This window comes from Elgaria multicarinata, chromosome 8, assembly GCF_023053635.1.
Source record: "Elgaria multicarinata webbii isolate HBS135686 ecotype San Diego chromosome 8, rElgMul1.1.pri, whole genome shotgun sequence".
NCBI lineage: Eukaryota > Metazoa > Chordata > Lepidosauria > Squamata > Anguidae > Elgaria > Elgaria multicarinata.
Window position 1 is genome coordinate 13,013,779 of NC_086178.1, and position 22,688 is coordinate 13,036,466.

Sequence of the window (22,688 nt, forward strand, 5' to 3'; positions counted from 1 at the left end):
AAGGTTTATCCCGGGATCGTCCCGGGGTCATCCCTGTTCATGTAAATGACACACAGGATATCCCGGGAGCAGGCAGGGACGACCCTGGGACGATCCCGGGATAAACCTCAGGTCTGGCTAAGGCCTGGTACTCTTTTGGTTGCTGATGTCACTTCCTATTTCTTCATGCTCTTGCCTCTCAGAGAGGAGACATCTTTTGGGGTCTCGCTCCATCTTGGGTTGGGGTTCCTCCTACCCAAGCTGGCCAGTGAGATCACATTACGCCAGTCCTTTTACAACTTCATTGGCTGCCAGTCCAGGTCCAGGCCCGATTCAAAGTGCTGGTATTGACATTTAAAGTAGGGGTGTGCACAGACCCCCCACTCCGCTTCACTTTAAGATCCGCCATTTTCGGATCGGCCCGCTCCGCCCCGCCCCCACTCCGCCTGTGCCCACTCCGCTCCGCTCGGAGCTCCGGATCTGGATCGGAGCTCCGGTCCCCCCCATAGGGGGGGTTACCGGGCCCTGCCACCATCACCGCCCATGCGGCGACAGCGGCAGAGCCCGGTAAGGAGGAGGGGGGCCTTGCCTGCCTCCATCCGTGGTCCATCGCCGTCTTCAATTGAGCCCGTGGTTCCACCAGGAAGTCTGCGGCCCAGACTTCCTGCTGGAACCACGGGCTCAATTGGAGACGCTGATGGACCGCGGACGGAGGCAGGTAAGGAAGAGGAGGGGGGGGGGGTTACCGGGCCCTGCCGCCATTGCCGCCCATGCGGCGACGGCGGCAGAGCCCGGTAAGGGACCAAGGGGGAGGGGGCCTTACCTGCCTCCGTCCGCGGTCCGTCGCCGTCTTCAATTGAGCCCGCGGTTCCACCAGGAAGTCTGGGCCGCAAATGCGGCCCAGACTTCCTGCTGGAACCACGGGCTCAATTGGAGACGCTGACAGACCGCGGACGGAGGCAGGTAAGGGAGAGGAGGGCGGGGGGCGTTACCGGGCCCTGCTGCTGTCACCGCATGGGCGAGAGCGACAGCGGCAGGGCCCGGTAAACCCCACTTACCTTTCCGGCGGAGCTCCGGATCGAGGCGAAGGATCCGCCTTCACCTCGATCCTCTTCGCCACGCTCCGCCGGCCCCCCAATCCTCTTCACCTCCACCTTAAGGACAGGCGAAGCCCCCCGCTCCGCTACTGCTTCTCCGGTCCGATTAGAAGTGGAGCACATCCCTAATTTAAAGCCCTAAACAGTTTGGGGCCAGGTTATTTGAAGGAACGCCTCCTCCCATATGTACCTGCCCGGACCTTAAGATCATCTACAGGGGCCCTTCTCTGTGAGCCCCTGCCAAAGGAAGTGAGGCAGGTGGCTACTAGGAGGAGGTTTTCTCCACTCCCCAGAGAGGTCCGCCTGGCACCTACACTGTACTCCTTTCTTATTCCTAGAGTCTCCACTGTGATTTATCCAGGGTAAACTGTGCCCCTTCAGCCAGGATTTCACCCAAGTCAGCTGCGTCAGGTTTTTGCTGTCTTGACCTGCCTGTTGTACCTTGGAGGGATCACTTCCTTGGGGCGACTTGTCTGTTTACCACCTGTTGAATTGCTTTCTCTCCATCTGCTTCAGGGCTCCGGAGGAACATTACTGCCTCGACGGGTAGGTAGTAAAGACCAGAGCTGAGACGTGGCATGGAAAGGAGGCCCTGAGCAGTCGTTTGGTGCGAGGCGGCTGTTTGAAATGTCGGAAGCACACTGGCGGAGCAACCCTAGGAGAGCCCTGACATATAACTGCTGCTTATCAGCTCCATTCCGGCTCATAAAACCCTGGAGCAGAGTTTCCTGAAATTTACTGACTTGTTCTTCACACCCTCGGAATATATCCCTTAAAACTGTTGGAATGAGTGCTGATGTCAGCAAGTGGGACCTCTCGTTGCTAATGAGACGCCGGTCGAAGGAGAAATTCATGAGTGACACAGACAAGCCGGGCCGGGGGACCTCATGCTGCACAGTCACCGTAGCTGTGAAGAAGCGTGGACTGACAAAGAGTGCGCAACTGTACCCTGGGCATTAGCACGTGCCAGCCGGAGCATTCGTTACAGCACAGAACCACCCCCTGTGCCAGACTTTCCCACCCGACAACTCTCCGCCTCTCTTACATGGACTCCTCTCAGGAGTCCTAGAAACCCACATTTTTGGAATAGCAGAATATCCCCCTGGTTAATGGGAACTGGAAGGCCTGAGGCACCACTGAGAGTGTTCTGGCTTTCTTTGTTTTGATGCAGTGAGTTTCTAGTCCTCATGGAACTTCAGAAGGGCATAAGAGCCCTCACAAGGTGGTGTACAAATTCCAAAATAATAGACAATATGCAAAAAGAAAACACAAACAAACCAGTGGACAATGCCTTATGGCTCTTAAAAACAACTAGAATTCAAGGCACAGCCAGATCTGCACCAAGCAGGATGCAACACTTTAAAAACGGTTTGAAAATGGTATTTGTAATGTGTCCTGGGCCTGAACAGTTGTCAAAACCATTATAAACCCTTATAAGCAGTAGTGTAGATCCTGCCACAATTATTAATGCAATTGGAATTGGGTAAGTGACCTGTTCTGGATGGCGTTGCACTCCCTCTGAAGGAACAGGTGCATGGCTTGGGAGTACTCCTAGATCCATCATTGTCACTGGAGGCCCAGGTGGACTCTGTGGCATGGAGTACTTGAGGTCAGCTTCGGCTGATCCACCAGCTATGGCCTTCCCTGGACAGGGACAACCTAGCCACAGTAGTGCATGAACTGGTAACTCCTTGATTAGACTACTGCAATGCACTCTATGTGGGGTTGCCCTTGAGGACGACTCAGAAGTTGCAGCTACTGCAAAATGCAGCAGCCAGACTGCTGGCAGGCACATCTTACAGAGACCACATAACACTGGTCTTAAAGGAATTGCATTGGCTGCCTATACGCTTCCGGTCGGATTTCAAGGTGTTGGTAATGCCGTTTAAAGCCCTAAACAGCTTGGGACCTCGATACTTGAAGGAGCACCTCTCCGTAAATATGCCTACCCACGATTTGAGATCTGTTGGAGGAGCCCTCCTCCACATCCCACCAGCACAACACATACGCTATGGTGGGACATCGGAGAGGGCTTTCTCTGTGGGGGCACCCTGACTGTGGAATGCTTTCCCCTTGGAGTTCCGACTGGCGCCAACGCTGACTCTATTCCGGCGCCAAGTAAAAACATGGCTTTTTAACAAAGCCTTTAATGGTTAAATTCACCAAGCTTGCACATTGTTTTAACTGCTTTAATTGTTTTTACAGCTTTTAAATTATATACTGGTTTTAACTTGATTAATGGTTTAATTTGTTTTTAGCTGTGTATATTTACTGTCTTATATTGTATAATTTTATCTGTATGCCACCCTGAGAGCCTAGTGATATAGGGCGGGATACAAATGTTTTAAATAACTCAACAACAAAATAGTTTTTTTTAAAAAATGAATTGCATCAAAGCAACTACCAAGAGAGGCAAGAAACACGTGCAAGAAAGTGCTCAAAGGGAGGCCCTTGGGTTTTTCAGATGACCCTTTGCCCCCCCCCCCTTGAAAAATCACTTTCATGTCAAAAAATATTCACTTTGTGAATATCACTGCAGTCCAACTTTTCATCCCTTAGCTCCTTCGATCCTATTTCTCTTTCCTTCTTGATGTCTCTACTCTGCTGATACTCTTTTCTTGACAGATCACTGAGTAATCTCCTCTGTTTCATGCCATGTTGCTTTCAATCCTACTTCCTCCATTCTTCTGCCCCCGCTCTGCGATAATATTCACCCACCTCTTCCTTGCAAGTATGTAAACAGCAATGGAAAACATCTCTCTTCTCCGATGCCTTTATCTTCTGATCTCTGTCTCTGCTTCTCTCCTGGAAACTTTCCTAATGGTTGTTAAAATAAAATAAAAGTAAAACTGTTGTTGTAAAAAAAAAAAAAACTTTTTAACTCAGGCCTTAGCTAGACCTAAGGTTTATCCCGGGATTGTCCTGGGGATCCCGGAAGCAGGCAGGGATGACCCCAGGACGATCCCGGGATAAACCTTAGGTCTAGCTAAGGCCTCAGTTTTTGTCTGAGCCACAATAATCGTCATCATCACCATGAGTTAAATTCTGAGATAAATGTTTCTTGTTTCTCCCATCTTTGCCAAAATGTAAAGTGATGGAAATACTGTATTCTCCCCTCCCCTGGTCTTGGAATTTTGTTTTCATATTATAAGCCACTCTGAGGCTTTTGGGATATATGGCAGGATAACAATCTGAATAAAATAAAGGAGAAGACAGACATGAAGTAAAAAAAACAAAAACAAAAACCTCATAGCGGGTTCTTCTTTTGAGACCTGCAGTTTCTCATTTTCCCCGCTTTGCTTACATTTTAGCAAACTGAACGTTGGTTCAACCAGTCAGGCCTTCTCTGTCCTTTGGTTGGTGGTGAGTGTATACGTGGAGCTACTTACATTTTAAAAAATAAAGTGCTACGTACATGTTTATTCATAAATATGCTAATTCATTCAGATTTGTTTTGAAAGAGTGGTGAAAGTGCTTTGGGGATAGGTGTGTCTCTCTGGGTGTGCCAGCCAATGACATCACAGGGCACCAGCCAATAGGTGCCCTCCAGAAGCAGACCTTTCCTGTTCAACCCGCCACGTTAAAAACTAGCCCAGACATTTTTCAACCCGTCCTTCTATGGCGCTGCACCCATGCAGAGGCTTTCAGAAGTGGCGCACACTGATGACATCATCAGACCACATTGGCATTAGAGGCTTCTGCCACAAACTACCGAAAGCACCGTGGAATTCTGTCAGTATCCATGGACAGCTGCCAGGCTCCAGCACCCAATCAGGGCCCACTGCTTACATCTGCCCTTATCAACTCTCCCCTGCCCGCATTAAAGAAATGTCTGGCCTTTCACCCTATCCAGCACTGGAACTCACTGCCACATTAATTTCCCATGATGCTCCTGAAGCAGTATGACTTGGGGCCATTGTGAGAAATTAAAATGGTGACTAGATGCAGCCATGGCTGAGCACTGCTGTTGCCATGGTGCCACCAGGTAAGCCTGAGGGACAAGGAGGGGGGCATCACTTCATCTAGGGCCCCCTCAAAACTGGAGTGAACCCTGAGTCCAGTAAAAGTAGTGATGGGGAGAAGTTTCGCTGCCTGCATTGACTTGGAGGGTGGATTTGTTTGGAATTTGTTAGCAGCTTTACAAAGCATGACAGTTCTTCAGGGAAGGAAGACGCCCAAAGATTTAGAGTTCTCGCCAAGACGATAGTATCCAATGAAAGAAAGATGGAAATAATCACCCAGACCACCAAATTGCCAAGGCCAATGTCATGAAAGAGCTAAAAGTTAATGTTGCTAATTTGTTGTTTAGGGAATGTCATTTCTTGAAGCTGTTCTGTTTGATATTCCAGGATCTCCGGAAAACTAGGCTCTGCCAGAGGGGGGCACGTATGTTCTACATGACCTCATGGAAAGCTTTATGGTACCTAAAGAACTCTCTGGGGATTGGGTTGGGTGGCTCCATTTTAGCTATGATAGCCTTTTTTAAAAAAAATAAAAAAGAAGAAGAATATTTTAAATGCAGTATAAAAGAATTCACTGACATCATGCTCCAGTTCTTCGGAAGAACCAGAAAGCGTAGCCTAGGTTCTCCGGCCAAGCTGTTTTCAGGAGATATGCCTGCACAAAGAAGCATGGCCATTCCAAAGGAGGCTATTTCTTTACTTTGAGTTTTATATCTCAAATATGTCTTCTTGTCCAATTAGTCTCAAACGTCTTTTGAGCTCCCTCTGAAATGTAGGCAGAAAAGAACATATTTCTGTTCTGGACATTTTAGGGGTGGTGGGTGGTGGATAAGAATGGTTTATAAAAACTGGTTTTCTATGGAAACTCATTTTGTAGTTTGAAGACTTGTACGGATAAACGATGTTACCTTTTAGAGATACATAGGCTGGATGGATTTGCATGAGCATATTTTGCATGTTCTGGCTCAAAACATCTTTGATAGATTTATTTTCATGTAAGACATGTTGAAAAAGCTTATTAAAGGCTGTTTTGGCGCTCCAGGAACTCAGGGGAATACAGTTCATGTTGACTTCAAATGGATTCGTAAAAGTTGTTAGATAATGGTCCTCTGTCTTTGGATGTCACACCCATCTCTGGTGAAATACGTAAATGTGACCGTGAGGATAGCACGAACACCAGAAGTGTAATACCTTAATACTTGAAGGATAAACATGGAGAAGAAATTTATTTAAGATTTCTCATCTTAATGCTAACTTACAAAATTTTGCACTTTCAAACCAAGGCAGCAACTGAAACTCAGTTATCCTTCAAAATTTGGACCACATAATTTTTCAGTGGAGTACTCCAGGTTTTTTTTTTAAAAAAAGTGCATACATAAATGCATATATTAGGGAGAAGTGAAAAACAAAAATGAAGGTATTAGTGAAAACAACACTAAAATTTCGACAAATTAGGGAAATCGCTTGCAAAAATGTGTACATTAGGCAACATTGTCTACAAAAAGGCATATATTAGGAGAAATGTACAAAATGACACATGGATTTTCATGCAATGTTTTAAAAAAATCTAAACTGAAATTTGGGGATGAACCACTCTTCAAACTGGAAAAATGAGAACTTCAGCTGTGGCACTCCATGCCTGGAATTTCCAACCCAGGGCATTTTGCCTGGTGCCATCTTTGTATTCTTTTCAGATCAGAAACAACTTACACCAATTTGTATTTCTGTTATTCTGGAATTTTATTGTTGCATTGTTTTGGGAGTGTTTTATGGTTCTATATACTGTTGTATTAACTATTTGTAAGCTCCTTCTGAGACGCAAATACATTCCACAAATAGAGATCCCCTCTCTATGTATTTATTTGACTTATACCTGGTCTTTCGACCCTCGTCTCCTTTTGGCAGAAACGACAGATGTATTTCTTTCAGTGGACATTCAACATTTGCTAATTATGTGACTTCCGCGCTTTTGTATTAATCCAAATTTGTTGCTGATTGATTGCTGTTTTTAATGTAGTTGTTTATCTTTTTATCACGCTTTATGGTGTATTTTAAAGGTATATTGTCTGGTAAGTAGGAAATAGATGAATCTGTCAGTTCTGCTTTATACCATATTTATTTTATTAAACATCTCAATTTCTTTCCATCCTGGTTATGAAGAAATGTGTGAATTCTGATAATAGCTTAACAAACTGAACAAAATTCTCCCCAGTGGAGGCTGGTGGCTCCGATGTCAGTGGGGTAATGAATCTGCTCCGGGTTTCAGTCAGAAGCAGTCAGGACTCTACAGAATTGTCTGAGGTGCTTAACACTGACACCAGAGTCACCAGCCTCCACATCTGCACTGGTCAAATTCAATGGGTACAGCTATTTCCAGCATGGGGAGGATGATGTTATGCCTGCAAGGGGTTGACGGTTTAGGATTGGAATATTATAAAGTTTTTAAAACATTTTTAGTACCGAAATTATTGAAGCTGTATAACACCATATTGGAGGGAGAGAAGACACCAGAATCATGGGAACACTCATTGATAATTTTAATTCCAAAACCAGATAAGGACTTGACTGTCCCTGATTCATACAGACCTATTTCATTAATAAATCAAGATGCAAAAATTTTCTCAACTATTTTAGTAAAACAGTTAAATAAATTTATAGTGGAATATATAGGGGAAGACCAATGTGGATTTGTAGCAGGTAGACAAATGCATAATTTAGTGGGAAGAGTTTTAAATGTAATACAGGTGATAAAAAACTCTAAGGTTAAAGCGGGAATTTTGGCACTGGATAGCTTTAAAGCTTTCGATTGTGTGAGCTGGCAAGCATTAAAGATGGTTTTAAATAAAATGGGATTTGGAAATAAATTTAAAGCTATAATAGAACAACTATACTCTCAAAATACAGCCATAGTGGTAGTGAACGACGGAGTTACGGATAAGATACGACTCGCCAGAGGGACAAGACAAGGATGTCCACTCTCGCCTGTCCTGTTTGTAATAGTTATGGAATTATTGGCGAATGCAATAAGAGATGATGGGGAGATAGAAGGAATATGGGATATTAAAAAAATAAAATTGAATATGTTTGTGGATGATACTTTACTAACTATTAAAAATCCAATAAGAAAAATGGAAAGAATTAAACAGCAACTGAGAGAATGTGAGGAAATTACTGGGTTAAGAATAAATTGGTCCAAATCAGAGATGATGTTATTCAATTATACTAAAAAAGAAGAGAAGGAATGGGAAGGGAAAGGAATAGAAATGAGAGTTAAAGAACAGATTAGATATTTGGGAATTAAAATTACAAAAAATTTAGAGAGTTTAGAGAAGGAGAACTTAAATAGTTTAAAAAAGAGATTTTAGTAAAATTGGAAAAATATAAAAGATTAAATTTATCCTGGTTTGGAAGAATTGCATTAATAAAAATGAAGATTTTAGCAAAGATTAATTTTGTGCTCAGGATGTTACCAATAAAAATTTGAGAATCAGAGATAAAAAGTTGGCAAAATATCATAAATAATTATTGTAATGGGGATAAGAAAGCGAGGGTAAATAAAAATAAATGGTATTTAAGTCAAAAAAGGGAGGATTGGGTCTCCCAAATATTAACCTATATTATATAGCTAATAGGTTAAAGCATATTGTGGAAGCGATTATAGGAGTAGGAGATTTGGATTGGATGGAGGATAAAACCACAAGCAATATTGAGATGAAGTTGGAAAATGTATTCTTTAAATGTAAGCAGCTCCCCTTTATCACCGGTAATAATGTTAAAGAATTTCCCGGAGGAATTAAAGAGTAGATTAAGTAAAATTTTAATAGAAAAAAATAAAATGAAATTAAGGGATTGGTTAAGAGAAATGAATACAAGAGAGGATTTCGAAGAGGTTTTAAAAGACAAAAAATTAACTTGGTTGAATTATTGGCAATTAGAACAGTGGACCAAAAAGTGGGTAAGAGAAAATGGAGATTGTAGAGAGTTGACAAAATTTGAGGAATTAATATTTAAAAAAGAAAATGATAAAGGAAAAAGAATAGCATCAAAAGGGTTAATGAGTGAAATATACAGAATATTGTTGGAGAAAGGGTCGATGGATAGTTCAGGGGAAATGGTTTGGGAGACAGATTTAAAAGTACAAATAGGACAACAGAGCTGGGAGGGACTATGGAAACAAAGAGCGTTTAGAAATATGTCAGTGAGAATAAAAGAGAATTACTTTAAAATTATATGGAGGTGGTACCTAACCCCGGTTAGATTAAATAAGATAAATAATCAGCATTCAGCAAATTGTTGGAGAGGATGTGGGGGAAAAGGAACGTATTTACATATGTGGTGGGATGCAAATATGTACAAAAATTGTGGAAGATGGTGTTTTTAGAGATTGAAGAAATTGTGGGAATGAAGATAAAACAAACACCAAAAGTTGCATTACTGTGACTATTTGAAGATTTAAAATGTAAAAAAGAAATTAAGGAATTGATATCGAATTTGCTGACGGCAGCAAGATTGATCGTAGCTAGGAACTGGAAGATTCAAGGAGATTATTGTATTGAAGAATGGTACAAAGAAGTATGGGATATAGCTATTAATGACAAATTGACTTGTAATATTAAAGTGAGAAGAGGTATAGCTAAAACAAATGATTTTGAAGGAATCTGGAAGCAGTTCCTAATATTTGTGTTTTCTAAGGGAAGTGGGGAACCACCAGCAGAAGAAAGTATGAGATTTTGGAACCAGGAATGAGATCCCGAGGTGGGGGGTGCACTTATATGTTAAGTTTGATTATGTTATATAGATAAGATACTAATGTTAATTAATAGTTATGTAGTATATATATATATATATATATATATATATATATATATATATATATGTAATGGTGTCTGTTTAAGTATTGTAGAAAATAAAAAATGTATATATAAAAAAAATGATGGGCATGACGCGTGTGACGTCCCTCCTCCCATCTGGGACATTGCGCTTTTGTTTAGACAACCTGGGACAATCCCGGAAGCAGGCATGTCCAGGATCACCCCCTCCCTCTACACCATATGGCTTGTTGATGATGGGAGTTGGAATCCAACACATCTGGAGGTTGTGGGAAGGCTGGTGTTGGTGTTTTTTAGTTTTTGGCCAGCTACCGGTCTGCTGCATCGTGAGCTGGCCGCAGTTTTTGAACACTTTTAGATGCAGGAGTCTAGAGGGAGGCAGCTACAAGGGTAAGAAGGGGAGACTCATCAAAGCCATATTAAGCAGGAGAACCGCAGAGTTCAAATTAATGCAATCCTCTCTCGGCCTGTCCCAGACATAGGGGAGCGAGCTTCATGGAGCATTTTAATCAACTCAAAAGGCAATTTGTTCAACTCTCTGTTTATAACCTTGACAAGCGGGCAGGTTATTTTTAAGCTCTCCCTGCCAAATGCAGAGAGAGAGAGAGAGAGAGAGGGAGAGAGGGCTCGCTCCTTCAAAGGCAATCCCCAGGCTGCGTCTAAAGGGGAGCACAGTGCATCGCTTGGCATAAACACACATCCGATCGAACCAGGTAACCAGTCATTTGGAAAACCACAAGCCAAGAAAACATTATCTATAGATGGAACAAGGTTATAGCTTTTCTTCTTGGGTTAGAGTGTGTGCGTGTGCATGTCTGGGAACAAACACTTCTTATCCACACTGAGGCTTAACTGCTTAAATCCTAGATATTTGACAAATCTAGATATCTGGAAACTTCAGCTGGTCCAAAATAGGGCAGCAAATTTGTTAACAGGGATTGGCCAATAGGTCCAGATTAACGCCAGTACTTTTCCGGCTGTGCTGGCTGCCAGTCCATGTCTGGGCCAGATTCAAATTGCCGGTACTAACATTCAAAGCCCCAAATGCCTTGGAGCCAGGTTATCTGAAGGATCAGTACCTGCCCAGATCCTAAGATTATCTTCGGGGGTCCTTCTTCATCCAAGAACCCCTGACAAAGGACGTGAGGCTGGTAGCTACCAGGAAGAGGACCTTTTCTGTTGTGGCACCCCAGCTGTGGAATGAGCTCCCTAGGGAGGTTCATAGAATCATAGAATCATAGAATAGCAGAGTTGGAAGGGGCCTACAAGGCCATTGAGTCCAACCCCCTGTTCAATGCAGGAATCCACCCTAAAGCATCCCTGACAGATGGTTGTCCAGCTGCCTCTTGAATGCCTCTAGTGTGGGAGAGCCCACAACCTCCCTAGGTAACTGATTCCATTGCCGTACTGCTCTAACAGTCAGGACGTTTTTCCTGATGTCCGTCCGGAATCTGGCTTCCTTTAACTTGAGCCCGTTATTCCGTGTCCTGCACTCTGGGAGGATCGAGAAGAGATCCTGGCCCTCCTCTGTGTGACAACCTTTCAAGTATTTGAAGAGTGCCAAGTTCACCTGGCACCTACATTGTACTCCTTTTGTCATCATTTGAAGACCTTTTTATTTCCCCAATATTGTAGCTTTTTATCATCCTAGTCTTTTAGCTCTGCCATTTTAAATAAATATATTAAATCTTTATTTTAAACCTTTGCATTGCTGCTTAGTTCTATTTTGATTGTACTTTTATATTGCGGTTTTAAGCTTCCATATTTCCTATTCTATGCTGTACCTTGTGGTTTTACTTGTGGTGAACTGCCAGAGAATTTTAGCTATTGGTGGTAAAGGAATGAAATCAATCAATCAATATGCATTACAGATAACATGGATAAGAATATTAATTTTGCTCAAACAAATGCCACCAGATCACAGCCCTCTAGTTGCCTACCCTGCAAATAAAATGATTTAAAGTGATAATCAAGAGTTCAGCTGCTGCTCACAACTAAACGCTGAGTTATGCCAATAAATGAATCATGTGGTGCAGCTCTTACTGGACTGTATGACTTTGGATTGTGGGTGGGGGATTGCATGGGAGTTCACATAGAAAACTCTTGTGTTAGGAGAAAGCTGGGCACCTGGAACCCTTAACTTTGCTGTCTTACATGATTGTTATGAGAAAGACAAGACAGATCTAATGGTGTGGTTTGGGATTATAGCATCTGTTCAGCTTCCCCTGATCTCTTAGATTTGTACTTTTGGGATGCTTTTAGATCCAGTGCTATGTTGTTGTCGCTGGCCTCCTTTGTGGCAAGGGCTTAGCATTGTTGGGCACTGTTAAGGTCTGGGTTACAGGGGTTCACTATGGATTGGGGATTTATCAAGGTTTTGAGAAAGTCAGGCTACTTTCAGTGAGGCAGGAACAGGGCAGTGGTTGGAAGCCGGACAAGCTTGTCCGTATGTTGCTCCAACGAGCAGCAGATTGAGACTGAGCCTTAAGTAGGGGATTGGCTTCCTTTAGGCTAGTTAGCCCCTCCTCGACTAAGTGAGACCTTTTTTTCATAAAGAGGGCTGGTCTGTTTTAGCAACATCAAGCTGTGATGGTATGGGGTCGGCTCTGATATACTAGTGTCTTCAGAGTCTGAGGATGGCAGTGTAACCTTTTCTGGATACAGGGGGGAAGGTCACTGGGGTCTTCATTGGGTCCTAGGGAACTGGAAGCCTCGTGATGCCTTTCTATTATCAAGTCCTTGCCCTGAAATGTTTACTCAGGAGTCTCTTCTTTTGAGAATGTGGGTTTAGAGCCCTGAGGATGAGGGTTTGTCTATATCTGGGAGTCTAGCTTGTTGCTTTGATCAGATGTGGGCCCACTGAAGCAAAATGTTTGGGGACCATAGCATTCCACTAACCACACAGCACATTAGCCTTTCCTTTAGGGTAAATGTCTATGGCCCAGATTTGGATTGGGACCACCATGAACCAGTAGTGGAGGATTAAACCACCCACCACTATTATTTTTCCCCAATCGCCCCCCCCACCCCCACCTCAAGAGGAGAGTTAACAAAATCAGTAAGTCCCCAATGGAGTCAACTGAGCCTTCTCCCTTCCTACCAGGGTATAGAATTTCAGGAAGGTGGTGGTAAGGTATCATTCTCCCTGCTCAGTGCATAGTGGTAGTACTCCGAATCAAACCCATATGCTTACACTAGATTAAAGAGCAAGCTAACACTCAGCTAGTATAACATGTAACATGTAAGCATATGGCTTTGATGACCTTGAGTCACCAGATGAATATTTTCTTAAGAACATAAGAGGAGGCATACTGGATCAGACCAAAGGTCCATCTAGTCCAGCATTCTGTTTACACAGTGGCCAACCAGCTGTCGACCAGGGAACCACCAGCAGGACACCGTGCAATACCACCCTCCCACCCATGTTCCCAAGCAACTGGTGTACATAAGCCTACTGCTTCTGATGCTGGCGGTAGCCTCTATCCATCAGAACTCGGAGTCATTGATAGTGTTCTTCTCCACAAATTTGTTCAATCTACATTGTCCAATCTACTTTTTAAAGACATCTACATTGGTGGCCATCACTAGGTCTTGTGGTGGCTAATCCCATAGTGTAACTATGCACTATGTGAAGAAGGACGGTCCTTTTATCTCTCCAGAATCACCCACCAATCAGCTTCATGGGAGGACCCCATTGGGTTCTAGAATTGTGAGAGTGGAGAAAATTGCCGCCTCCTCCATTTTCTCCACTTCTGACTCTGTGGAGAATGCCCTTGCTCTGCCCATAGCAGCGGCAGGAGAAGGAACAACAACTGGAAATGAGTGGGAAGGTTCTGTTTCTGATAGTAATCTTCGACAGCCAAGTGTGCTTTTCCACGACGCGCCATGGATCTGATAAGGTTTTAGGTTTTTCTAGCTGGAATCTCATTAACCAAGTGAAAAAGGGGCCCGAACCTGAGCAATGTGGCTGGAAAAAGAGTGACCTGGAAACCCGAAACTGAGACCAGCTGTCTTTTAAAGTGCTTTCCATCAATTGGGTCCCAGGGTAATGTTTGCTTTGGCCCGTTGCTGCTCTGGGCTGCAAGAACAGCTGTTCAGATTTGCTGATGATATCACAATTAGCGGCAAATTGTTTAATACTTTCCCAGAGAGTAATGTTCATCCAGCCCTTTGTGATGGTAAGGCCTTTTCCCAATCTCCCACACCCCATCCAGGCCAATTAACAGAGCTCAAATTGAGTCCTCTCTGCCCCCAAGATCTTCAGGCTGGTAATTTATGGTCGCTCTTTTACCATTACCCTCCGAAATGGTGTTGCGGCGGTAGGGGTTGCATCTTCCCCGGAGATCGTTACGTTTGAGTCAGTGGCTGCTAGATGATCCAGAGGTAATTCCCAGTATCCCAGAGACGACAGTTCATTTGCTTCATATGGTTTGAGAAGTCAAATCAGTTATTGAATTCCTCCTGGAAAACAACCGTGGGCTGCCGTGTCCTTTTGCAACGCCTCTATGCACTGCAGCCCAGGAGTTTGGATCATACTCCTCAGCTAGCTTGACCCTTCTGGCTGTGATTATTTTATTATCTCAGCCCCACCTGTTGTTTTCTGATTGTGTCCTGGCTGACCAGAGCATGGGGTTGACATCCCTCTTATGTCCGATCTGGAATTTGTCCAGAAAGAAAGAAAGAAAGAGAAAAAACAGATGAATTTGGCAGTGGTCTATTGGACGCTCACCAAATTCCGTTTTGTGTTATGAATTGGTGGATTTTCGGAACATTTTAATACTTTCCATGTATATTCTTGCACTGGGCCATTTGCTGGAATCTGATGCTAAAGCACAGTGGCTGCCATTATCTAAAAGAGGGGTGCACATGAATCATATTCGGTGTGTGTGTGAATTCCCCCCCCCCGGCCCTCTACATGCCAGATTATATCATTACACTCTCCATGCTGACTTCCTCTTTGCTGAGAAAGGGACCACTTTTTATGCCTTTCTCAGCACAGAGAAAGGAACTGAGTCAGTGCTGGGAGGAGTGACTGTGTGTCGTCCGGGTCCCCTGCCACTTGCATCCCTGCTGTCATTTTTATTCTCATGCATGCCTCTCCCCAACCCAGACATAGCACTGGGGATTCCCCGCTGCCTGTCAGGTATGCTTTAGCGTGGATTCCTGCACTGAGCGGGAGGTTGGACTCGATGGCCTTATAGGCCCCTTCCAACTCTACTATTCTATGATTCTATGTGCAGAACCTCCACGTGCAAATTAGGCCCTTAGGCCAGAAGTTCCTTATCCCTGATTTAGAACAAAGTATACCTGTGTGACTATGCCAACCTGTTTATGAAGGACTCCATAACTCTTGACAGTGGAGGCTGGTGGCTCTGATGTCAGTGGGGTACTGAATGTGCTCCAGGGTTCAGTCAGAACCAGTCAGAAATCTAAAGGATCATAGAATCATAGAATAGCAGAGTTGGAAGGGGCCTACAAGGCTATCAAGTCCAACCCCCTGCTCAATGCAGGAATCCACCCTAAAGCATCCCTGACAGATGGTTGTCCAGCTGCCTCTTGAAGGCCTCTAGTGTGGGGGAGCCCACAATCTCCCTAGGTAACTGCTTCCATTGTCGTACTGCTCTAACAGTCAGGAAGTTTTTCCTGATGTCCAGCTGGAATCTGCCTTCCTTTAACTTGAGCCCATTATTCCGTGTCCTGCACTCTGGGAGGATCGAGAAGAGATCCTGGTCCTCCTCTGTGTGACAACCTTCTAAGTATTTGAAGAGTGCTATCGTGTCTCCCCTCAATCTTCTCTTCTCCAGGCTAAACATGCCCAGTTCTTTCAGTCTCTCTTCACAGGGCTTTGTTTCCAGACCCCTGATCATCCTGGTTGCCCTCCTCTGAACACGCTCCAGCTTGTCTGCGTCCTTCTTGAATTGTGGAGCCCAGAACTGGACGCAATACTCTAGATGAGGCCTAACCCGGGCCGAATAGAGAGGAACCAGTACCTCACCTCAAAGGTGCAGAGTTCTAACCGGTTCTGACTGAACCCGAGAGTTTTATTTTATTTTATTTATTATTGCATTTATTTCCCGCCTTCCCCCCCCCTCCAATGAACCCAAGGCAGCATACATCCTCCTTCTCCTCTCCATTATATCCTCACAACAACAACCCTGTGAGGTAGGTTGGGCTGAGAGTCTGTAACTGGCCCAAAGTCACCCAATGGGTTTCCATGGCCAAGTGAGGACTTGAACCCAGATCTCCCGACTCCCAGTCCAACACCTTTGCCACTACACCACACTGGCTCTCAACCACACTGGCTCCCACCCCACTGACATCAGAGCCACCAGCCACCAGCCTCCACTGACTCATCACTGACTCCCAAAATGCAGGCAGCCATACTGATCCATAGCAACAAACCATTTCTAGGACTATATATCTCCACCAGGAGCAAGTCCTTTGTAAAGCTAATGGGTCTTAATTGTTCATTCAAGACTTTGAATGACAACAGGGAACGATATATTGTTGATGGGGAAATTCACTTCTCCTCTCCCCACCCCACCCACCCCAGCTATTGTGAGACTTGCAGCTTTGCTGGAGGCAACAGGGGCTTTTGAGCGGGGTGGCGAATGACATCAGTGCCCCTGCTAATAAAAATGTGTCAGGGCTCCCTCTGTCCCTGCAAGCCGTGGGTCCACTATACCGCTGGTGACCCCTGGCAAAATAGAGAGATGGGTGAGATTAATATTTTAAAGAATCCTCAAGATTACAACCCCCAGAACAAATTATATCCGGGAGTGAAATTTTAAGTGCAGAAACACCCCTGGCCTCTAATTGAAGCGACCAAATAACAGTATTGAAGAAATGTCACTGTAAATGGAGATAACGTTAAATAGATGGATTTTCCATGGACAGAGAAAACTGAATGACAAAAGGAATTCCTCCTGCAGGTTTTTTACATCCCTGGTTCCATCTAGAGATGTATGATGCTGGCTCAGCCTTCTCCAATCAGTTCCCCTCCAGGTGTTTTGGACTACTACTGCCAGCATTCCCAAACATTGGTCATGCTCGTTGGGGCTGATGGGAGTTGAAGGCCAAACCAGGTTGGGGAAAGCTCAGCCAACCTATAGAACCTAAGAATTAGCCTGGACTAATTATTAGTCCAGCCAATGTGAACATGGAAGAGAAATTTTGTGGCTGCCACCGCTCTCCCTGTTTGCTGCGAAACAGAAGTATAGCAAGCTAAATTCTTTCCAAAGGCTGCCACTTCCTGATGTCAACCATCTCCTAGCCCGGATGAAACCTTCAGAGTTGCAGAAAGGTGACAAAGGATGGTACAAAGAAATCTCCCTTCACTTCTTGAACGTGGCATCCTATTGCCTCCTGGATTTCTCTTTCACACACACTCTCTCTCTTCCTGTATGTGTGTGCACAGCATCAAGGGTAAGCATGATCCGGCACACCCCATCAGGGTCCAATGGAAAAGAGTCCCTGGAGTTCTTCCGGCTCTTCACTGTTGCAACCTGCTTGTTCACCTGCCTCTTGCTCACCTGCCTCTCCCTCTGACAATGGTGGTGGTGAAACAGCAGCGCTGCAGATGCCAAGGCCTACGTAGGATGACCAGATACAAAAGAGGGTAGGGCTCCTGTATCTTTAACAGTTGTAGAGAAAAGGGAATTTCAGCAGGTGTCATTTGCATGCATGCAGTACCTGGTGAAATTCCCTCTCCATCATAGCAGTTGAAGCTGCAGGAGCCCTGCCCTAGAGTGACCAGATACAAAAGAGGGCAGGGCTCCTGTATCTTTAACAGTTGTAGAGAAAAGGGAATTTCAGCAGGTGTCATTTGCATGCATGCAGTACCTGGTGAAATTCCCTCTCTATCATAGCAGTTGAAGCTGCAGGAGCCCTGCCCTCTTTTGTATCTGGTCACTCTAGGGCAGGGCTCCTGCAACTTTAACTGTGGTGATGAAGAGGGGATTTCACCAGGTGCTGCATGCATACAAATGACACCTGCAGAAATGCCCTTTTCTCTACAACTGTTAAAAAGACACAGGAGCCCTGTCCTCCTTTTCATATCTCTACAAATTAAGGCACAAGTTCCTTAAGCCTTAAAACAACAGCAGCAACCCCTTAGCCTCCCTTCTCTCGGTGTGGCTCTGGTTAAAATTTTGTCTCTCCCTTCAACTCATTACATCAGGTCAGAGAAACCCTCCCCCCATCTCTCAGCCTCACCCCTCCTATCCACAAAATGCAGATGATAATAGCAGTTTTGTTGTGGGTTTATTGAGCTAAACTATGGAACTCCCTACCCCCGGAGATGGAGAGGTGATTTGCACATGGTGCCAAATCATGTGATGAAGACAGTTTCCTGGATGGGATTGCAAGCAGGGAATCACATCTTTGAATGCTATTCCAGAGCAGCGGTGCACATGTGTGGATTTCCTCGCATATAGAAAACTAGAACTCCAGGGAGAAGTCTAGCCTAGACTTCTTCTTCTGGATTTGCTGGTTGTATGTCCAAATATCTAGATAGATTTATAGAGAAATAAGTATATTTCCCCAGGGGAGGGGTATTATAATGTAATTCCTCCCACCTGTAAATTGAAGTGGTACAGTCCAAAGGAAACCACGCCAGAGGGTTCTGCTGCATATGCAGACTGTGAGCAGTGTTCAAACCGGAGTATCTCTCCTAAGCGTTGCAAGTCATGCGCTGGCTTTTGGAGACGGAGCTTGAGCTGGGAGCTGGGATTTTGTCTTCTGTAAGTAATCAAGCTGAAAAACTCTTCAGCCAGATTTTAGCATTTTAAACGTCGGCTTAATCGATTCCTATTCCCATTGAGTCTTTGGAATGGGAATAGGAATTCAATGAATATCATCCCTTGGTCCATGGTTCAGTACAACCCCGGTTTTCTGGGTTGCAAGAAGGAGCCCAGCAGGATCAGAACCCAGCAAGACCGAATGAAACTGTTCATAGTGCCCCAAGGAGCGTGTGCATTACATGTGGAATAGACTGACGGAGCCCATTAACAGAGCAAGCCTGTTACGCTTCTCCCTGATGCCAGAGGCTCACAGAAACCTGATGTCCGGAGCAGCAATATCCATTAGGGCTGTGCATGAACCCCCTGATCCACTTTGTGGCCTGATCCGGATCTTCCAGATCGGGCCCGATCTTCTTCGGGCCGATCCACCTGTCCCCCGCTCCGCTCTGCGGAGCGAGATCAAGCTCCACCGCCATCGCTGCATGGACAGCGCCGGCGCCAGGTAAGCCAATCCCCCCACCCCCTTACCTGTGTCTATCGTCGCAGGCTTCAATTGAGGCCCCAGCTTGAAGCCGGAAGAGGCCTTGGCATTCACTTCCTGATTCAACTGGGGCCTCAAATGAAGCCTGCGACGGACCGCAACGGACACAGGTAAGCCTCCCTCCTCCCTGTCCCCTTACCTGGCTCTGCCACCGCCGTTGCCGCATGGATGGTGGCACCAGTGGCGCCAGGTAGGCCAACCCCCCTGCCCCCTTACCTGCATCCATCGCGGTCCATCGTGGGCTTCAGTTGAGGCCCTGGCTTGAAGCCGGAAGAGGCCTTGGCATTCACTTCCTGCTTCAACTGGGGCCTCAACTGAAGCCCACGACGGACCGCAACAGATGCAGGTAAGCCTCCCTCCTCCCTGCCCCCTTACCTGGCTCTATCGCCATCGCTGCAGGGACTGTGGCGACGGCACAACCAGCACCAGATGATTCCCCCTCCCCCCCCACTTACCTGCACCCGGAGCTCTGGATTGAGGAGATCCTCTTCGCCTCGATCCGCAGGGCCCCCCCCCCCCCGGACTCTCTTTGCCTCTGCCTTTTCCGGAGGCGAATCACGCCACCTCGCTATTGCTTCTCCAAACCGAAGAGAAATGGAGCACAGCTCTAATAGTCATCTTAGCCTAGTGCCCTTGTGCGCTAAACTAGGGATGTGCAAATCAGCAGAATTCCACCTCATTGAGGTTTTCCAAATTCCACCTCAAAGTTGATTCCAGTTTGTGTCCATGGCCTTAGATAGACCTAAGGATTATCCCAGGCAAATGGAGGGGTCGTCCCTGCCTGCTCCCGGGATCCCCTGTGTGTCATTTGGATGCACAGGGATGATCCCGGGACAATCCCGGGATATAGGCCTGGTCTAGCCATGGCCCATATCTCTTATAAGCTTTTCTCTTTTTCTTACTTTGTGCATGAAAATTTATCCCTACGTTCATGCTCATTTTTCCAAATGTGTGCATCAATTTTCCTCCCATTGATTAAAGCACGTCAGTGCACCTTTTCCGAAAGGGCATATTTTTCACGTACATTTTTCAAATGTATGCACTTTTCAGATGCATTTTTTGGGGGGGGGGGGAGGATTCCATAAATTGCATCACAAGCTTGGAAATTGACACACTTCAGCCACGGATTGCGTTCAGGTCTGACTTCAGTTCCGGGAGGTGCAAACTGGGTCAATTCTGGTGAAAAACAAAGTGATATTAACCTCTCTCACAGCTCTACTCTTCTGCAACCCGCCTCCCTCCAGATGTGTGGGGACTACCACTCCCATCATACCCAGCCAGCAGGACTGGGCTGGTAGGGGATATAGGAGTTGTAGTTGGGGTGGACGAATTGTGCAAAATCCATTCCGTCCGTGTTTTGCAAATTGTCAGGCAAATTTCACTCCTTCACCCACCCATCGGGTTTTGCTTTGTTTAGTTTCTGTAAAAATTCCCCAAAAATGTACATGGGCAAAATGTTCATTTTTGGCCATTCCCCCCCCCTTTTTTGCCTATTTTTCTACAATGAAACTTGTGCAAAATCCCCGAAGTTTAGAAAAACAGTCCGCACGCCTGCAGATTCTACCCAACAGAGGGGAAGCCGGCCCACTGCATAATCCATGGGTTGTGTTGCAGATTGCTCCGGCCTGCCTAGTTGTAGCGGAAGCCAGGGCATTGAGCCTAGGAAGACTGCTGGAGGCAATGAGAGCTCATGGCCCTTTCTGTCAGTCTTTCTGGGGGCTGTGGGGGGGGGGTTGGTTGGAGGAGAGAGAGGGGTGTGTGAAAAGAGATGCACACGCCATTCAAGACTGGAACCTGTGACCGTGAGACTTCACTATAACCCTCTGCCCAGAATATTCAGTAATTGTTTTTTTATTTCCACATCTACGTTGCTCTAGCATCGGGTGATTTATTTTGCCGTGCTGCTTCTCGGTGGACTTTCTCCCAGTGTAAATAATAACAGAAATAAAGTTATTTTTAGGGTTGGCCTGCATCCTCGGAATCCCCTCTCCTCCTCCTCCTCCTCCTCCTCCATTGCCTCACCATCACTGCCACCATCTCTCTCCCTCCCTCCCTCCCTCACCCCCCCCACCCAGCAGCTGCATTGTTTTCTGTGTTTGCCTTGGCCTGGTCCCAAGTCCAAGGCTCAGAAGTTACTATTATGAAAGTCCAATTGCTTTGAGCCGGAGGGGGTGACAGGAGGTGGGGGTGTAGAAATGAGAATCCTGGACATCCTCCAGCTGGGAACGACTGCGAGATGCGTGAATTTGGATCTGTCTCCTGCCAGGGGGCCCTTGGGAGCGTTTGCCTTTGGCTCTTCCCCAGCGGGTAATGCGGGGATCAGAGTCGGATCTCGGGAAGAAGGAATTGTTTGCTGCAGAACCAGCAGGTCATAAAAAGAGCAGAGACCCTCCAAGGGTTCCCCATATTCACCAGGGGCTTCCGATGGAGACTAGATGCCGATGGCCGACAGATGCTTCAAGGCTGGACCAGTGCCCAGGTGGCTTTGAAGTGAAGACCTCTTACCCCGACTCTGGATCCATCATTTTCTCTGCATGGATAACAAAAAAAAATGATAAGCAGGAACTTCCTTTGAGGAACCCCTACTGCCTCTCTCAATCAGGCCACACTAAATGAGTCCTGGGCAATCCTAACACAACCCTCAAAGGCCATAGCTAGACAGGGCGAAATCCCGGGGAGATCTCAGGGATCTTCCCTGTGCATCCTCATGATGCACAGGGGATCCTGGGATCAGGGAAGGATGATTTCTTCCTTGCCCTGGGATCTCACCTTCCCCTTTAGGCCCAGTTTTTCTGGGGCCTCGGGCTGAGCTTGAGACCGCGGAACGTGTGGCCGGGCGCTGCGGTTTGTCTCGGCTCCTCATGGTTCCTCGCGAGGAGCCGGGACCCGCGCACAGGGTGCAGAGCTCCTCAGAAGCACTACGCCTATCGAGGGTGCAGTGGGGGGAACGGGGAAAATAATTATTTTTTAAAAAACCACCTACCTTTCGTGCACAAGCGCTTGTGTGCTGCTGCCTCTTTAAAAACAAAAAATAGCGGGCGTGACGCCTCTCCCTCTGAGATCGTCGCGCGCCACGTGTGAACAGAGGGGGGATCTCATGATAAAAACATTGCGAGATCTTCACCACTCCATCCCGCAATAACAGGTAGGACTAGCTAAAGCCAAAGTTATTGCGGGGAGAAGATACCATTGCAGGAAATCGGCTGCAAAACCATCTCCTGATTAGAAATGGCTGAGAATTTTTGTTTCAGGTCACCTTTGATAAGAATTTACCAAAATTCACAAAGTTCTCCATATTTAGGACAAAAAGCCATTTCTCATGGTGCACTGTTGGTTCTCCAATGGCATATTGTTTGGGAATTTGTGGCTTAGATAAAAGCACACACACACACACACACCGATGTTATTGTGGAATGGCATATAGAGTGTTGCATTATTTGGTGGGAGCTCAATTCCCCCAGTTGGTAGATATTTTAATTTCCTCTTTTCAGCTCTGAACGTATCCAAAACTAATATCTTCAGTAAAACGCAATAATAAC